Below are 17283 nucleotides of genomic sequence, written 5' to 3'. Positions count from 1 at the left end.
AATGGTAGTTAAAATAAAAAAGGAAGGTTAACTTTCTAAAACACATGAGACAGAGAAGCAAGGTAACTGCACGTTAATATAATGGCATTCAAAAGATGCATCAGCAAAGTTACAGCCTCTGTGGATGGAGACAAGGATTCAGCGAGACTGACTGATTTCTCAAATTGACAACCACAATACTGTGTGATCCTTAGCCCCTACAAAAGTGGGTCATCTCAGTTTTTAGTTCCAATCTTCTCAAACACAAATGTAACTGGAGAGAGCAACCTAGAGTCAAGGAGACAGTATGTTTTCTTTCATGCATATTGAACATTGTCATTGTAATGTGTATTTAATTGTTTTTAAATTTTGACTCTGCACACAGGTATAATGGGCACTACCTTTTTGATACACACTTGGACCTCAGGCATTCCTCTCTCATGGCAGCTATTCACTTTGTGTCAATTGGTGTCTCTCCTAGAGTTCTGTATGCTTCTTCAGGGCAGATACATAGTTTAATCATCCTTGAAGCTCTAAACTTAATGATTGGAAGCTATGTGCTGAATGAATAAATAAACCATTTGTTATTTTAAAAATTCATGATCATTAAGAATTTCAGAAAATACAGAAAGGGAGAAAACAACAAACAAATCTGTGATCATAACATAAAACAAGTAACATCTCATGATATTTCTTTCTGGTCTTTTTAAATGTAGAGGCTTTCTTTTTATTTTTCTCCTTACAAAATCATATGCACACATTTTCTATCAGGACTTTTGCACTGCACATTTTAACCTAAGCATTGCCCAATGGCATCTCATAGTTCTGCAGCTTGATTAAAGTTAAAGAACACACTAATAGGGCTTTGGGGGTACAAACACATTTTCTTCCATTCAACACATTATTAACTCTGGTGTGATGAAAAGAGAATTCTGCCTGCATCTCGGTGGTTATAAATCAGGCTTGAGTTCCCCAACCTGACTAGAATATCCCTTTGTTTTGCTTCTTTTTCTATTTAGAATCTGTGACCTAAATTTAGAATCTCTCCATTTCTTCTCAGTGTGATAAGCAGTAACAGCCCTCAAAACTCTCAGTAGAACCTTCCAGCAAGAATCCTTTGGCAAAACACAGCGTCAGTCACTCTGATTCTAGAGTTGTTCTATTTTTTTTTTCTATTAAAGTAAATGTTTTTGTGAACTCACAAAACGTGTTAGTCATAGCCATCATAGAGTTCCAGTTGATGATTAAAAAACAAACTAGGTTTGGGATAAAATTCAAGATGCCTTCCTTACTCCAAATTTGTTCTTAGTCAACAGAGAATAGAGGCCAATGCCTTGAAACCAAACATATTTTTATGAAACCAAACATCATAAAACATGAGTGTGCATACCCTTACATCACTCAGACTGCTAAGATTAATAGACATGCTGAAAGCATTTGCTTCACACTTGCTCAACTGAACAAATACATCTTTTCACAAAACAAGTCCAAAATCTTGGCCATTCCCAAATGTCTAAAATCCAAGACTCTTTGCTTTCAAATTCCTCAATGAGAAAGCACAGGAGAAGGAGAGAATTCAGATCATTAACCAGATGTTTAAGATTGGCACCAGGAAGAGAAGGAGCTAGAGTTGTACATTGAGGAACCAAAAAAATAAGAAAGAAAAGAGGAGGAGGAAGAAGAGAAAATACACTAAGAGAAATATTCAAAGACACTCTTTTACATTATCAATTATTTATTTCTTTAAGAAAAAGGACATTTCTTTTCATCCACACAAGATATTGTTCGTTAGATGAGTAGAGCAAGTTTGTTTTGTTTTCATGTAGCATTTATTGACTTGTTTCTAAGACCAAAAGAATATGCTTATTTCCCCTTGAAAAATAGTTGGAAAGTACAATAGAAATAAAATTAGAAAATACAAATTGCCCATAACCTCTCTGTATAGTAATGTGACTACATTAATATTTTGGTATTGGGCCTTCTCATCTTTTTATTTGATGCATATATATATATATATATATATATATATATAGAGAGAGAGAGAGAGAGAGAGAGAGAGAGAGAGAGAGAGATTAAAGATGGGGTCTCACTATGTTGCCCAGGCTGGTCTCAAACTCCTGAGCTCAAGCAATCCTCCCACTTCAGCCTCCCAAATTACTGGGAATACAGGCATGAGCACCCGGCCTGTATATATTGTTTTTAAACTGGAATAAATGTTACAAACTAGAGGCACTATTTGGTAGCCTCCTTTTTCCATTAAGCAATATGTTAAAAAAGATTTGCCTTTGTCATTAAATGTTCTTTTAGTACATAGATTTTTAAGAACTGCAAAACAGTCCTTTTGCTGATGTGCCATTGATTTAAGTAATCTTTAATTATAGAACAAATCATTTATAACATCAAAAAATGTTACACTGTGATTACCACTGCTGTAGAGCTTTGAGTACTTTTTAAAAATCGTTGTCTTTAAATTACATCCTAAGGGTGGAAGTGTTGGGGAAAAGGGTTTGCACAATTTTCAGACTCTTTATATATATTTGCCAATATAAATTTTGCACTCCTAAAAGTTTATACCACTTTATATTTGCATGAACAATCTATAAATGTGCCTGCTCTTTAATTAGTTTTAATTCTTTGTGTCTTTACCAAACTAATACACCATTAGAAATTATTTCATTTTGCTATTATTCATTAATTCATTGAACAAATATATATCCAGCTCTACATGCCAGGCTCTGTTTTAGAACTAGAGGCACTACCGTGAACATAGGCTCTGGCACTGGGCAGACAGGATCGGAATATTAGTTCTGTTCAACTCCCTCTGTGACCTTAGGCATGTTCCTCATCTGAGATTCCATTTCCTCCACTACAAAGTGCAGGCAAACCAACCCCCACTTAGAAGTGATCCTGAAAGTTGACCATGCTGATATGTACATAGTGCCTGGACCAGGCAGGGTACAGGGGCCTCTCAGTAGGGTGGGTTCTTTAGCTCCCCTTACCTGTAACCTGGGCAGCCACTCACTAGAGGCACCAGTTCTCTCCACGATACTCGATCCTGCCTTGATTGTAGGGACTCAGTTCTTGACCCTGAAGTGCTCTGCTGTCTCACACAACTCCTTTTCCATCTGAGGAAAGACAGACTAATTGTAAGAAGCCACTTTCTGCAGTTTGTTATACCTCAGATTAGCACTGCATTATTGCATTGATTCTAATATAGGAACTGTGGCCGCAGCACACCAAATTGAGTCTCATGACCTCGAAGTCCTTCCACTTGTGTTAAAAGTCAGAGGAAAGAAAAATCTTCAGTGGAAAGAAAAATCAGCTGAAGTGCAGCCAACACTGCCTTCTTGCTTGTCTACTGCATTCTCCCTAGTCTTAGCTGCATTTCCCTATACAAAAGATTTTTCAGGGATAGCCCAAGTAGTGACAGTTTTTGTTTTCCTCCAGGTCTTTTATGTTATAAAGAAATAAAAAAATTATAAATTTAGCTAAAGATCCACCTTTTATTCTTTCTCTGTCTTTCAGTTAACCACTGAGGACCTGAAACTAGTGCATTTCATTCCCATGTATTCTTTGTAAATGTTTTTATTGAAATGAACCTCTCATAATGTAGAACGAACCACCTTAAAATATGCAATTCAGAAGCATTTAGAATGTTAACAATCTTGTGCAGCCACCAACTATATCAAGTTCCAAAACATTTTCATCACTTCAGTAGAGAACCCCATACTACTAAGCAGCTATTCCCCATTTCTCACTCCCCTGAGCCCTTGACAACTATCAATCTGCTTTCTGTCTTTATGGATTTATCTATTCTGAGCATTTAATATAAAATGACTCATGAAACATGTGACTATGTTAGTCTATTCTTGCATTGCTATAAAGAGATCCCAAGGCTGTACAATTTATACAGAAAAGAGGTTGAGACCAGACACTGTGGCCCATGCCTGTAATTCTATCCCTTTGAAAGGCCAAGGCAAGAGGATCACTTGAGTCCAAGGTTCAAGAACAGTCTGAGCAGCATAGTGAGAAGCTGTCTCTACAAATATGGTGGCACACACCTGTGATTGCAGACACTTGAGAGGCTGAGGTAGGAGGATTGCTTTAGCCCAAGAGTTGAAGGCTGCAGTGAGCCATGATCAAGAAAGGCTCTGTCTCAAAAAAAAAGAAAAAAAGAAAGAAAAGAGGTTTAATTGGCTCACAGTTCTGCAAGCTGTACAAGAAGCATGGTGCTGGCATCTGCTTCTGGTGAGAGCCTCAGGAAGCAAAGGAGGAAACAGGCCTCTCACATGGATTGAGTGGGAGAGGGAAGGGAAGAAGTGCCACATACTTTTAAACAACCAGATCTCTCAAGAACTCAGTCAGTCTTGCAAGGACAACATTAAGCCATTAATGAAGGATCCATCCCCATGACCAAAACACCTCCCACCAGGCCCCATCTCCAACACTGGGGATTTCCATGGGGGCAGAGAGAAGGTTCGTCAGGGTGAGCCTGCATGGACAAGCACCCAAAAGGCTTCCGGCAAGAGGCTACATCTTACCCATCAGCACTTAAACAAAAGTCTGTTGAAAATCTCTCCACTTCTCTCTTTGTCCTTTGTAGCCACAGTGACCAGCCATGATCATCTTCGCCCACTCGGCTGCATCAGCCTCCCAACTTGCTCCCACCTCCCCTCCCGAGCCCTCTCTAATGCCTTCTCCATCATCGTTTTATGCACAACAAAGATCATGGTCTCCTCTAACCCTCTCATGGAACCCCATTGCTGTTAAGATAAAAGCCAACCTCTTCAGGTCCTGAAATGACTTGACCCCTACTATTTTTCTGACCTCCTTTCTTACAGGCTATTTTGTCTTATAAGCTCCAACCCATTGTCCTCTCAGTTACTACAATTCCCGAAGTCCTCTCCTGCCCCAGGGCCTTCTCACATGCTGTTCTCCCTTCTTGTGAGGCTTTTATCCCATCTTCACCTGGCTAAGACATCCTCAGGTATCCCCAAGTATCTCATCCTTAGAGTGACTTTCCTTTCCCTGATCTCCCAAACCACAGTAGGCACTCTTTTTAATCTCTTTCACCAACCCCTCTTCTTTTCTTTTGTAGTGCTTGTCTCTCTTTAGTTTATATAGGTATTTACTGAAAAGAGGTAGCAAAATATAGTAGTTAAGAGTCCTAAGACCACATGGCCTGAGGCAGGTTATTTACCTCTTGTGCCTCAGTTTTTCCATTTGAAGAATGAAAAGAACAATAACAGTATCCTTCTCCTGTAGTTGTAGAAAGACTGAGTTGTTGTATGCAGAGCCCTCAGCACAGAGTCTACCCAGAACCCCTGAGATTGTGTAAGCAATTTGGGGCATTTATGCAAAATGACCTCTGAGATGCCACCCAACTCAAAAATGGTACAATTGCCAATACCATTGTGGAACAAGCTTTGACGCTGTCTTCTCAGCACAGGTTAGCTTCACTAACCTTTAAAGCTACTTCCAAATCTGAGATTCTGTGGCTCTGTCTGTGTTCCAGGGACAAAAGGTGCCTGACTGTGGGGGAACTTACATTCCCCAGGATTTTGTTTTTATACAGGGACGGGGCAGTGTAAATTCACACAACCTTTTGGAAAGCAGTTTGGCAGCATGTACCAAGAAAGACATAAAACATACAGACCTTTTGATCCAATAATTCCATTTCTGGGAATCTATCCTAAGGAAATAATCCTAAATAGGGATAAAGGCTTATGCACAAAACTTTCAATGTAATCTCATTTATACTAGGAAAAAATAGAAACAGCTTAATTGTCCCATAATAGGAGAGGAGGGGGTTAAATAAATTATTGTACAACTGCTTAATGGATATTGTTTGGCCATTAATTGCTCTAAAACATAACAGGGGAAACACTTATGATATAATATTAGGTTAAAGAAAAAGCACACAGCAACCGTGCATAGGTGCTATTACAAATCTTTGAACAGAAGACCTATGAATACACAGAGAGAACAAAAATAACAGAAAGAAAGAAACCAAAGTGGTAACAGCGGTATAGTTCTGAGAAATAGAACTATATAAATAATTATTTACTCTTGTTTTTCTACCTTTTCCTCCTGATATTTCATGTGTATATTTAAAACAAAATACAAATAGTTCCATAGGACAATTATAGAAAATACATGAGGTTTAAAAAAAAGTATATATAATTTGATCAAAAAGTGTATATGAACAGGAAAAAATATTAAAAAGAAATCACATACATATACACACACACACACACACACACAAACATACACACACATGGCCAAACAAAAACCAAACAAACCAAACCTCTGCCTAATCTTCTAGAATCCCATTATATTAGAATCCTCGCCAGTTGTGAGGTAGTTTTCTTACCTATCTTTGCCCAAGTCTGCTTCATTTTTGCTGCCTCCCATCCTTTCTCCAGATAGCAGTCCAAGAAATCTATCTATTAATAGGAATCATATATGGTTCTCATCACTCACAAACTCTTCACTGGCTTCTTAATGCCCTGAAGATAAAGTCTAAGTCACCCAAGAAAGCTTAGCCTCAACATCCACAGCCTCCACAATGGGCCCCACCCCCCGCCCTTCTTCCTCCTCACTCTTCTTCAGCCTCCCGAGCTTTCTCACTCTCTCCAAGGTGCCTTGTTCTCTCTCAATGCCAGGCTTTTACTGAACCATTAGCTCTCCCTGAAGAAACTACTTATTCTATTCTGGCACTTATTTTCTCAGACATCTTTCAGTCATCCTTCAGTTTTCAAGAAATTGCTTAGAAGTTCTATCCCTAAGGAGAGTGTTTCTGATCACATAGATGAGATTATCCTGAAAACACAGATCTAAAGTGCCTCCAAAGACATGCATTTCCTAGTCCCAACAAGAACTTAAACTCTAAACACTATTGAAAGAAAAAGGAATGCCTGTAACTTAAATATGCTCCTCCCTGCACCAACAGAAATCAACATTTTTTGACTAGCACAAATGTGTCAGTCAACAAGGTTCATTACTTCATCAAACTTTATAACAACCTTACTTTGTTTGGACGTTTTTAAAATTTCAATTTATAGAAGAGAACACTAAGGTTTCAGAGGGGTAATCCTCAGAGTCTTTTGCCCAAGGCAATTTGCTCAAGGTCACATGGCTGGACAATGATGACTTTGTCCTTCAAAGCCAGCAGTCTTAATCCACAAAGAAATGTCAGTGGGAAGGGGGAAGACATGAAGATTCCTGCTAGTTTAGACTCTAGGGTAACATTCCATTGCTTTGTCTTTTTTTTTTCCAAACCTCAGTGCTCAGTTTTCCTCCCCAGCACACTATGAGTCATTGTTGGATTTCCCAGCTCTCTCTCCAATGTGATGGAGTCTGCTGAGGACATCGTTTTGGCTGGAAGTGAATGTGCATGCAAGAGGCACCACCTGCCGCTAAATCTTTGCCTTTGTTGGGTCTAATGTAGCTCTTGACCCTGAACTTGGCTCATGTCCTCAGGCACCCTCCCCACAGAATGCCTCACATGTTTTTAGCAATAAACAAAGCAGAGAACATGGACCCCCCATTATCCGGATAAACGTTTAGAAACACCAAAATGTTCTAATAGACCTGAGATGCCTGAAAGAAAAAGAGAGTGGAAGAGCTTTTTCTACTAAATAATAAATGTAAGGTATTAGCACAGTATTGTTATGATCACCACTATTTTTATGCCTACATAATGTCACAAAGACACTCTCAAAATTCTGTGGCTGGAATGGTTTGCATCATTGAGTGGAGGCATTGCTTCCAGGCCTCTGACCTTCGGATGGTTTTCAGGCGCAAACAAGAGGCGCACCGAGAACTCAGGATAGTCAATGGCACTTGTCAAAGAACAGTAGCCAAAGCTCAGTGGTAAGAGCAGTGGCAGCTATGTCAGCACTATTCACCTACTTCATATTTATGGAGCACCCACGAAGTGCTAGGCAACAGGGACTCATTTTCTGTGGATTATTTCAATTAATCTTTACAACAATCCAAGGAGCCAAGTACTATCACTCTCCTCATCTTAAACCAAGAGCTTGGATTGAAGGTCAGACAAATCTGGGTTTGAATGCCAAATCTATCACTCAGTAGCTGTGTGACCTTGGGCCAGTTCTCTCATTTAGAAACTTCAGTTCCCACATCTGTAATAAGGAGATAACAATACCTACTTCACTAAGTGGTCAGGACTCACTGTAGGTAGCACATAGTAGATGGTTAATAAACATATAGATATAGATATTTAAAATTTGTGGTACAACCATACAATGGAATACTACTCAGCAATGAAAGAAACATGCAACACAAATGACTCTGAAAAACATTGTGTTAAGTGAAAGAAGAGAGCCTCAAAAACCCACTCATTGTAAGATTCTATTTATATGACACTCTGGAAAAAGCAAAATTACAGGACAGATATATGATCAGAGGTTTCAGGCAGCTGGGGTGGAGGAGACTGACTACAAAGGGACAAAAGGGAACACTTTGGAGCGAATGGAAATGCTCTATATCTCTTTTTTAGTGGTGGTTACACAATTGCATACATTGGCCAAAAGTCATCATATTTACCAAATTTTACCAAAATCAAAAATTTACCAAAAGGGTACATTTTACATTTTAATAATTATACTCTAATAAATCTGCTTAAAAAGAAAAAGGATATTGCTCAGATATGACAGCAAAGGAGCTTCTTAATCCAGATTCCTTGGGATTTGACAGATTTTTCATCTCCAGTTCATTGACCTGAACATGCCTAGTTGTTCTTTTTCATATTTGCCTATCCAATAATTCATCCTACCTTCCCCAGGGCAGAATAAATCAAGAGGTGAGGGAGGAAAAGAGTATACTTGGAAAATCCTTCCTCCTGAAGACCAAAGGTTCAGGGAAAATGCATTCTCATCTAATATCTACCCTAACCTAATATTATTTCATCTAATATTATTTCCTGTCCATTCAATGCTAAATTTCCAAATAGCTCAGTGGGTACATGGAAATTCATTATCTACTTGATCTCTATCTTTTAATATGTTTAAAACTTTTGATAATTTTTTTTTTTAGAAAGGGTCATGCTTTGTCACCTAGGCTGGAGTGCAGTGGTGCAGACATGGCTCACTGCAGCTTCAACATCCTGGGCTCAAGCCATCCTCCCACCTCAGCCTTCTGAGTAGATGGGCCTATATATGCACTCCAGCAATGGCTGGCTATTTCTTATTTTTTTTTTTTTTTTTTTTTTTTTTTTGAGAGATCGGGTTTTGCCATATTGCCCAGGCTGGTCTCAAGCGATCTTCCCACCATAGCCCCCCAAAATGCTGGGATTACAGTCATGAGCCACCACGTCTGGCCAACTTTCTATAATTTTTTAAGTTTTTTATGTTTTAAAATACGAGAAGTGATATTTTGGGCAAGGTAAAGTATTATGATCCAGGATACTGCTATATTGTTAATTCACATTTATCCACAATCATGGATATCTGTGTAGATTAAAACATTGGATTGTCTTCTACATGTGAAGTTAGGAACCAGGTATCAGTGAAGGCTGTAGAGCAAAGACTCTTTTGGCCATCCTGCAGGGACCTGAGTTCCAGTTCTGGTTTAGCATAAATAGGTTATTTGGGCAATTCACTTCTTACTGAATCTGGCTTTTTATCTGTGAAACGGGAAACTCAAGCAGATAACCTCTGAGATCCCTTCTTCTCTAACAGTGTGAAATTCCCAGTGCAATGTAAGAACTGTGAGTTGAGATCCTGTCTTCTGCTTTCAAAGCTGTATGTTCAGGGCCAGCACAGTGCCTGGCACACACAGGGGTCAATGACGTTTGTTCATTCCATGAGTCAGTGAATTGCCTTTTTTAAATATGCATAAGAACCCACCTTTTCCCTGCAATGAAAGCAGATTCAGTTTAGAAACCAAACTGAGTTGTTTCAGCTGGTTGAAGTCAGCTTGAAAAGCCAGGAAAGTGGCAGCAGTTACCACCTCTACCTGGTCAACAGCCTGGTTCATGAAATCCCACTCACAGCCTTTCTGGGGAACTTACTGACCCCTGGATAAGGATCAGAACATCCCGTGGCCAACAGAGCCCTGCCTGGCCCAGGCACATCCTCCCTGCAGGCTCATGCCTGCCTTTGCTCTTTCCCACTAGCCTCCACTCAGCATCATCCTCTTCCACCTCAGGGCCTTTGTATATGGCATTCTCTCAGCCTCGATGTGTTTTTCTGCACTTCTGCCAGGTTCATGCCTACTGTTTTTCCCCCTTTTAGGTCAGATATCATTCCTTTAGGCAAATTCTCTCTTTAGGCAAGATTGAACTGGGTCGTCCAGCGAAACACTCCACAATATCCGTTATTTTTTCCTTCAGAGCATTCTCCAAAACTTATTGAATTTATCAAATGGTATTAACTGTCCTTCATATGATATGAATAACAAATAATCTCATTTTTCTTCCATCATTTGTTCTTGCCAAATTCTGTTGGATCTTTCTTCCTTGCCCTTTCATGACATCTCAGGCAAATTTCTTGGCTTTCTGGTAACTTCCAGTTACATGAACAATTTTATTAGTCAATTGTGACTCATTTTCAGATATTAAAAAGACAAATCTAAATCAAATTTTCTATTTTATATCCAATACAATACTTGTCCATCTCTATGACTGTAGTTCAGGATATGCTATACCCTTTCGCTCTTCCCCATCTCCTGCCACCTCCTTTCACTTTCAGCTCCTCTTGAGTCAGGTCAGAGAGTAGAGACTCAGGAAAAAAGCGACTGAATTATTTTTACTTAATAAGTGCTATTTGTATGATCCTCTCCTGGCTCCAGTGTCTGCTGCTGTGCACTCCAGGTAGCCAAATGCTGGGTCTTTCGGGGTGAAGGTGTTCCTTGGTTGATAGCTTGCAGTGCTCCCACGCCAGCCTCAGCTTCTGTACTCAGTGATACACCCAGCGACTTCTCAGTGGCCTCCCCCGACTAGGAGGACTCGTTGGCTCAGGAGGTCCCATCAAGATGGCCCAACTCAGCTGCCTTCCTCAGTACCATCTCTCTCTTAGGGAGGGCATATATTCTTGCCTCTCTGACAGCTGCCCCTGCACTGCTTTCCCTTCTCCACAACTCTATCTTGATGCCTCTCTTCAAACACTAATCCTTTCTGAGTTTCTAGTTTTCTCTTTTGTGGACTGAAAATGGCTGATGGTGACTGCCAGATCCAGCTGGATTTTAACAAGTTCTAAGTCAATGTATGAGCACTGGTTGCCTATCATTCTCCGCTTTGTGTTCTCAGCTGAAATTCCAAGTGGATGGGAATTCCCAATTCATATCCTATTAAGCATAGTTCTGTGATTATTTCATAAATACCTCTCTTCCCCACTAGATTTTGTCTCTACAAGGACTCTTTGTTTGCTCTTTACTGAACACTCAGACCAAGCGTTCAGCATCTGACATATAGTAGCGGCTAAATAAATATGTGATGAAGTAATAAATAAAAGAACAGGATGAGACACAAAGAAGACCAGATTCGTATTACTACAACTCCCTGGTTTGTAAGGACAAGCAGATAAGGCATCATTTGAGCAAGAGTAGAGAAGGCAAAGATTCCTAGAGCCTGGCTGCCCATTGGAATCACCCATAGAGCTTTTAAAAAATATCAATGCCTAACTTCATCTGCTGATGTGCTCATTCAGTAGATCTAGTTAAGAACCAGTGAGCTAAAGTGCATGAGAGATCCAAATTATGTGCTAGAAGGGTTCAGGAGAAGACAGGGTTGTACCTGGTTGAGAATATCAGGGAGACTTTCTGTAGAAAGTGATGCATACAGAAGATAAATGTGAACAGATGGAGAAAGAGGCATAGGGGAGACATGGTTGGTAATGGCTTGCAGCTACTGGAGATGATATAAGCAAGGCACTGAGGTTAGAAAGAGAAGATTCGATTCCTAACAGAACGCAGGGCACCCATGGAGAGGAGAAGGAAGAAACAAGGGGTATGCAACTGCAAGTTGTTTGGATGCAAAAAATGTGGTCTTTTAAAGTTAGCAACAACCTAGGAAGTAAATATGTTAAGTGGTTAGGTGTGTCAATTGTGGATCAGACTGTCTAAATTACTCAGCTGTAGAAGGAGGATAATGCAATTACTCACCTCAAGAGGTTATGATGAGGATTAAAGAAAGTGATGCTTGTCATGTCTTAGCACATTGTACATGTTCATTACATATCAGCTAGAAACTTCTTTTTAAAATAATTCTACTACCTAGAAAAATGGTGTGTGTGTGTGTATGTATGTGTGTAGTGGTGTGCAGAGCTAGTTTATACCTGCCAGCAAGGACCAATTCTACAATTCTATATTCTACAACTTCCCAACTCTGCATTCAGTGAAGGTCAGATTGTTAACTTGAAATTGACTGTGTCGGGAGTATTCACTCAAAGAAAATTAACAAAAGCTACAAATCTGAACCTTCTTTTTGAGAGCTAGGTTAGTGGCAAACTGTTAGGTGCTCTGGGAACATTGATGGGATTGGAATGGAATGGACCAAATTCAGTTGAAAAGTAAATAATGATATAGGGATAAAAAGGCACACAAGTTGAGAAAGGAAGATTATCTGCCTAGGAAAGATAAAATAAGACCCCGTCATTGGGGTGAGTGGCAGGTAAAAATGGAATCTGACTTTTATTCTGAGTCAATACTTCCTTCAGCATATTTTTCTACCCATCACTTCACCACTGCTTCTAAAATAAGTGTGAAAATAACTGACAAGCTTTATCAACATCTGAGGTTCTGAAAACTCTCAGAGACATTTTCGAAGGTTCATTCTCTCTGGGAAAAAGAATGAGTTCAGAAAGACATAGATTACAATAAATTATCTGAGATGAGAAATAATAAAAAAGAAAAAGAAAAAATCCAATTTGTATTGAAGAACTGAGAAAATACTGTTATCCTTTTCTTTTTTTTTTTTTTTTTTTTTTTTTGGGACGGAGTCTCGCTCTGTCGCCCAAGCTGGAGTGCAGTGGCCAGATCTCAGCTCACTGCAAGTTCCACCTCCCGGGTTTACGCCATTCTCCTGCCTCAGCCTCCCGAGTAGCTGGGACTACAGGCGCCCGCCACCTCGCCCGGCTAGTTTTTTTGTATTTTTTTTAGTAGAGACGGGGTGTAATACTTTAATGATACAAAAAATCTTATTTTGTTGGTGCTGGGAAAACCGGCTAGCCAGATGTAGAAAGCTGAAACTGGATCCCTTCCTTACACCTTCTATAAAAATTAATTCAAGATGGATTAAAGACTTAAATGTTAGACCTAAAACCATAAAAACCCTAGAAGAAAACCTAGGCAGTACCATTCAGGACATAGGCATGGGCAAGGACTTCATGTCTAAAACACCAAAAGCAATGGCAACAAAATCCAAAATTGACAAATGGGATCTAATTAAACTAAAGAGCTTCTGCACAGCAAAAGAAACTACCATCAGAGTGAACAGGCAACCTACAGAATGGGAGGAAAATTTTGCAATCTACTCATCTGACAAAGGGCTAATATGCAGAATCTACAAAGAACTCAAACAAATTTACAAGAAAAAAACAAACAATCCCATCTAAAAGTGGACAAAGGATATGAACAGACACTTCTCAAAAGAAGACATTTATGCAGTCAACAGACACATGAAAAAATGCTCATCATCACTGGCCATCAGAGAAATGCAAATCAAAACCACAATGAGATACCATCTCACACCAGTTAAAACGGCAATCATTAGAAAGTCAGGAAACAACAGGTGCTGGAGAGGATGTGGAGAAATAGGAATACTTTTACACTGTTGGTGGGACTGTAAACTAGTTCAACCATTGTGGAAAACAGTGTGGTGATTCCTCAAGGATCTAGAACTAGAAATACCATTGGACCCAGCCATCCCATTACTGGGTATATACCCAAAGTATTATAAATCATGCTGCTATAAAGACACATGCACATATATGTTTATTGCAGCACTATTTACAATAGCAAACACTTGGAACCAACCCAAATGTCCATCAATGATAAACTGGATTAAGAAAATGTGGCACATATACCCCATGGAACGCTATGCAGCCATAAAAAAGGATGAGTTCATGTCCTTTGTAGGAACATGGATGAAGCTGGAAACCACCATTCTCAGCAAACTATCGCAAGGACAAAAAAACCAAACACCGCATGTTCTCACTCACAGGTGGGAATTGAACAATGAGATCACTTGGACACAGGAAGGGGAACATCACACATTGGGGCCTGTTGTGGGGTGGGAGGAGGGGGAAGGGATAGCATTAGGAGATATACCTAATATAAATGATGAGTTAATGGATGCAGCACACCAACATGGCACATGTATACATATGTAACAAAGCTGCACATTGTGTACATGTACCCTAGAACTTAAAGTATAATAATAAAAAAAAGAAAAAGAAAACCTTATTTTGTGTTGTAAGCAACATTAAAGAGAAGTTAGAGAAGTTATGAATGACACAGAAAAGAAAATATGAATATCCACAAATTGTATCAACACTTTAAGGCAGAAAAATAAGAATGCATCTATTCTTTTATTGGTCTACAAATTCATCCACTTCTGAGCCCCCTGGCAGAGATGGGGCTACTCCAAAGAAGAGATAATGGAAAAAGCCCACTTAAGAAGTTATCGCTTATAAACAAATAAATGAACATACTGAAAGGCTGTATCACCTGAAATTAAGCTTGTAAATGGATGACATCAGACACCATCATTTGGTTCGAGAATATTAAGAACTATGAGAAACCCTGGAAATAATCAAGGACAACCATTTTATTTTGAAAAGGAGAAAACAGACCCAGAGACTTTATCTGATTAAAATTTGACTCTAATTCAACAATAAGTTATGACTAGCTTCTATGCTCAAGACATTGTTTTGACCATACTATCATGGCATTAAGATTTTGGACAACCAACAAATTCAAAGGACCATTTCCTCCAGTGTGGAGAGTAGATCCCAAAGGCAAAATTAAGTTGATCAGAATGGGGAGCCCAGCAATCTCCTTGGTCAAGTGTGTGGTCAACGTCCACTTCACCAACTCTGGAAACATTCCTTTCAATAAGAGTTCTCATTGCTTGAGAAGAATGAGAGGAAAATAAAGATAAAAACAAGATTTTTTTCAGCTGTCTAATTTCCATAAATGACATCATAAATTATATATTGCTGTTGCCAAGGAAATATAAGAAATACACAGCAGAGGGAAACAAAGAAATTGATTGCACCATAGACGACTAGTCATATGCTTTGGAGAATCATTCTGCCTTTTGAGATGTTATGATCAGTTCTTTAGAGGCACAAAGACATATTAGTTTTCTAAAAATACCCAATCATTTATCCATTCAGCAAAGAACAAAGAAAACAAAATCAGTACAATTCTCATAACCCTCTTTCTTTTCACAGCACATAGAATGAGGGGCTGTTTTCCTGCCATATTTACCAAGAATAGGGACAGTGCTCATTATTCCACAAGACACCATCCTAGGTCCAGAATCTAAAGGCTCTACCTCCAAAACTCTCAAATACAAAATGGCTTTTTTCTCTAAGTTAACAACTAATTTCCAGTCAGTGAGTAATTTTTTTCCTGAAACATTCACTCAGTGGAAAACAAACGAAGAGGGAAAAAATTAAGTAAACAAATCTGAAAAAGAGGCCACAACACACAGAGATGGAGAAGCTCTAAACTTACCACTGAAGGAAAGCAGGCACTTAAAGTTTATCCCAAATAAAACTGTAATTTTAACTGGTCCCCGAGTTGAGCCTCACTCGATGAATGACTTCCAGGGCCTTTGGCTCTTTGGGACTAAACGAGAAAATTATTTTTAGCACAACTATTTGGAAATCTTTGAGAACTTGGATCTGTTATTCTGTCTGGTACCAAAGCAAGTTTTTCACTGAGCTCTCATGAAAGATCCTCAGTCTCTTGTGGATTTAGAATCCTGCAGCAGCCCACCATCTAAGAGCAAGGTATGGTGTTTACTCTTTTTTTTAGAATTTTGGCAAATGTAGATGGAATGGCCTGTTCTCGTGATGGGAGCTTTTTAGCTTGTTAAACAGATGATTCTGTAGGAAGATTCCATAAAACTAAAGACCTGGCTTCAAATCTCTGGATTGACACTAGCTTTCTAACCATAGACAAGTTGTGGGACTTCTCTGGACCTTGGTTCCCCCATCTAACCTACCACAGGATGGTTTTGGGGAGGATGATATGGGCTTAGCATTGCTCTCTAGGATATAAAATGTTTTGCAAATGTCAGGGTTTTTTAAATCATTGTGCCATAAAGCAGCTAAAACTTTATCAGTAATGAACTTTTGACAATAATAAATATTGATGAATATTTTTTCTTCATTGAGTCTCTACTGTAGACTAGTCTCTGTCCTAGAGTTCACATTTTAGTGAGGAAACAAGCAAGTCAATAGATAGCCATAACACAGTGCAATTGTGTGGCCTTGCAGGGACTTGAGTAGTGCCAGGAGGAAAAGGAGGTTAATTCATGGCAAACAGGAAAAGCAGTTCTGCAGAGGAAAATTGGAGCCCCCAAAGGCAAGGCGCTGGTGAACAACAACATAAAAGGAACTGAGGCATGAGCAGCTCAGGTCTCCATCCTGTCCCAATCACAGTGCCACTCCCGGTGCAACAAGAGAAGCACAGAGCCTGCTGTTGTGAAATCTCCACCTCTGCAGGCCAAGGAAATGTCTCATTTTGGCTTTCCCTGGTTACCTATTCTCTTCTTAATGATTTCCAGGCAAAGCACATTTCAACTTGAATTAATTATCAAGTCCAGCCCGTTGTCATGAAGTAATACGTTATAGTTTCCCGCACATGATGTAGGGACAAACTCAAGTGTTTGAAGACAAAAGAACTCAGTTCAAATTCTGGCTGCACCATTTCATGCCTGTGTGGACTTGAGCCCACCAATTGAGCCCACCAAGTATCAATGTTCTTACTTGTAAAGTGAAGATAATAGCACTTACTTCATAACAAGTTGTGTGAGGATAAAGTAAAGGATGTCCTTAAAACACCTGGCACAGAAATAAGAATACTGGTCTGTCCCTGCATTCCAATTCATTTTTTTATTCAGTTTTTTTTATTATGGTAAAATACACATACCATAAAATTTACCACTTCAACCATTCTTATGTATACGGTTCTGCAGCATTAAATACATTCATATTGTTGTGCAATATCATCACCATCTCTCCAGGACTTCTTCATCTTCCCAAACTGAAACTCTGTACCCAAGAAACTATAAATTCCCATTCCCCTCTCCCCTTCTTCTTCCTACAA

General features: G+C 39.2%; 1 protein-coding gene across 3 annotated transcripts in view; it reads left to right on the top strand.

Annotated features, from left to right (window-relative positions):
* C1QTNF7 (C1q and TNF related 7) overlaps window positions 1–17283 on the top strand; it is a 107074-nt gene that overhangs the window by 73829 nt on the left and 15962 nt on the right. The window contains exon 1 of one of the 3 annotated variants that reach the window (XM_010358113.2): window positions 15861–15962. The exons of the other annotated variants lie outside the window; for them this stretch is intronic. The gene's annotated coding sequence lies outside the window, so the exon portion shown is untranslated. Of the gene's footprint in view, window positions 1–15860; window positions 15963–17283 lie in introns of those variants that run through there. 3 annotated transcript variants of the gene reach the window in all.

The sequence above is a fragment of the Rhinopithecus roxellana genome, chromosome 2, assembly GCF_007565055.1.
Source record: "Rhinopithecus roxellana isolate Shanxi Qingling chromosome 2, ASM756505v1, whole genome shotgun sequence".
NCBI classification, from domain to species: domain Eukaryota; kingdom Metazoa; phylum Chordata; class Mammalia; order Primates; family Cercopithecidae; genus Rhinopithecus; species Rhinopithecus roxellana.
The sequence above is the reverse complement of the archived record's forward strand: the minus strand, read 5'-3'. Positions and strand labels throughout refer to the sequence as shown.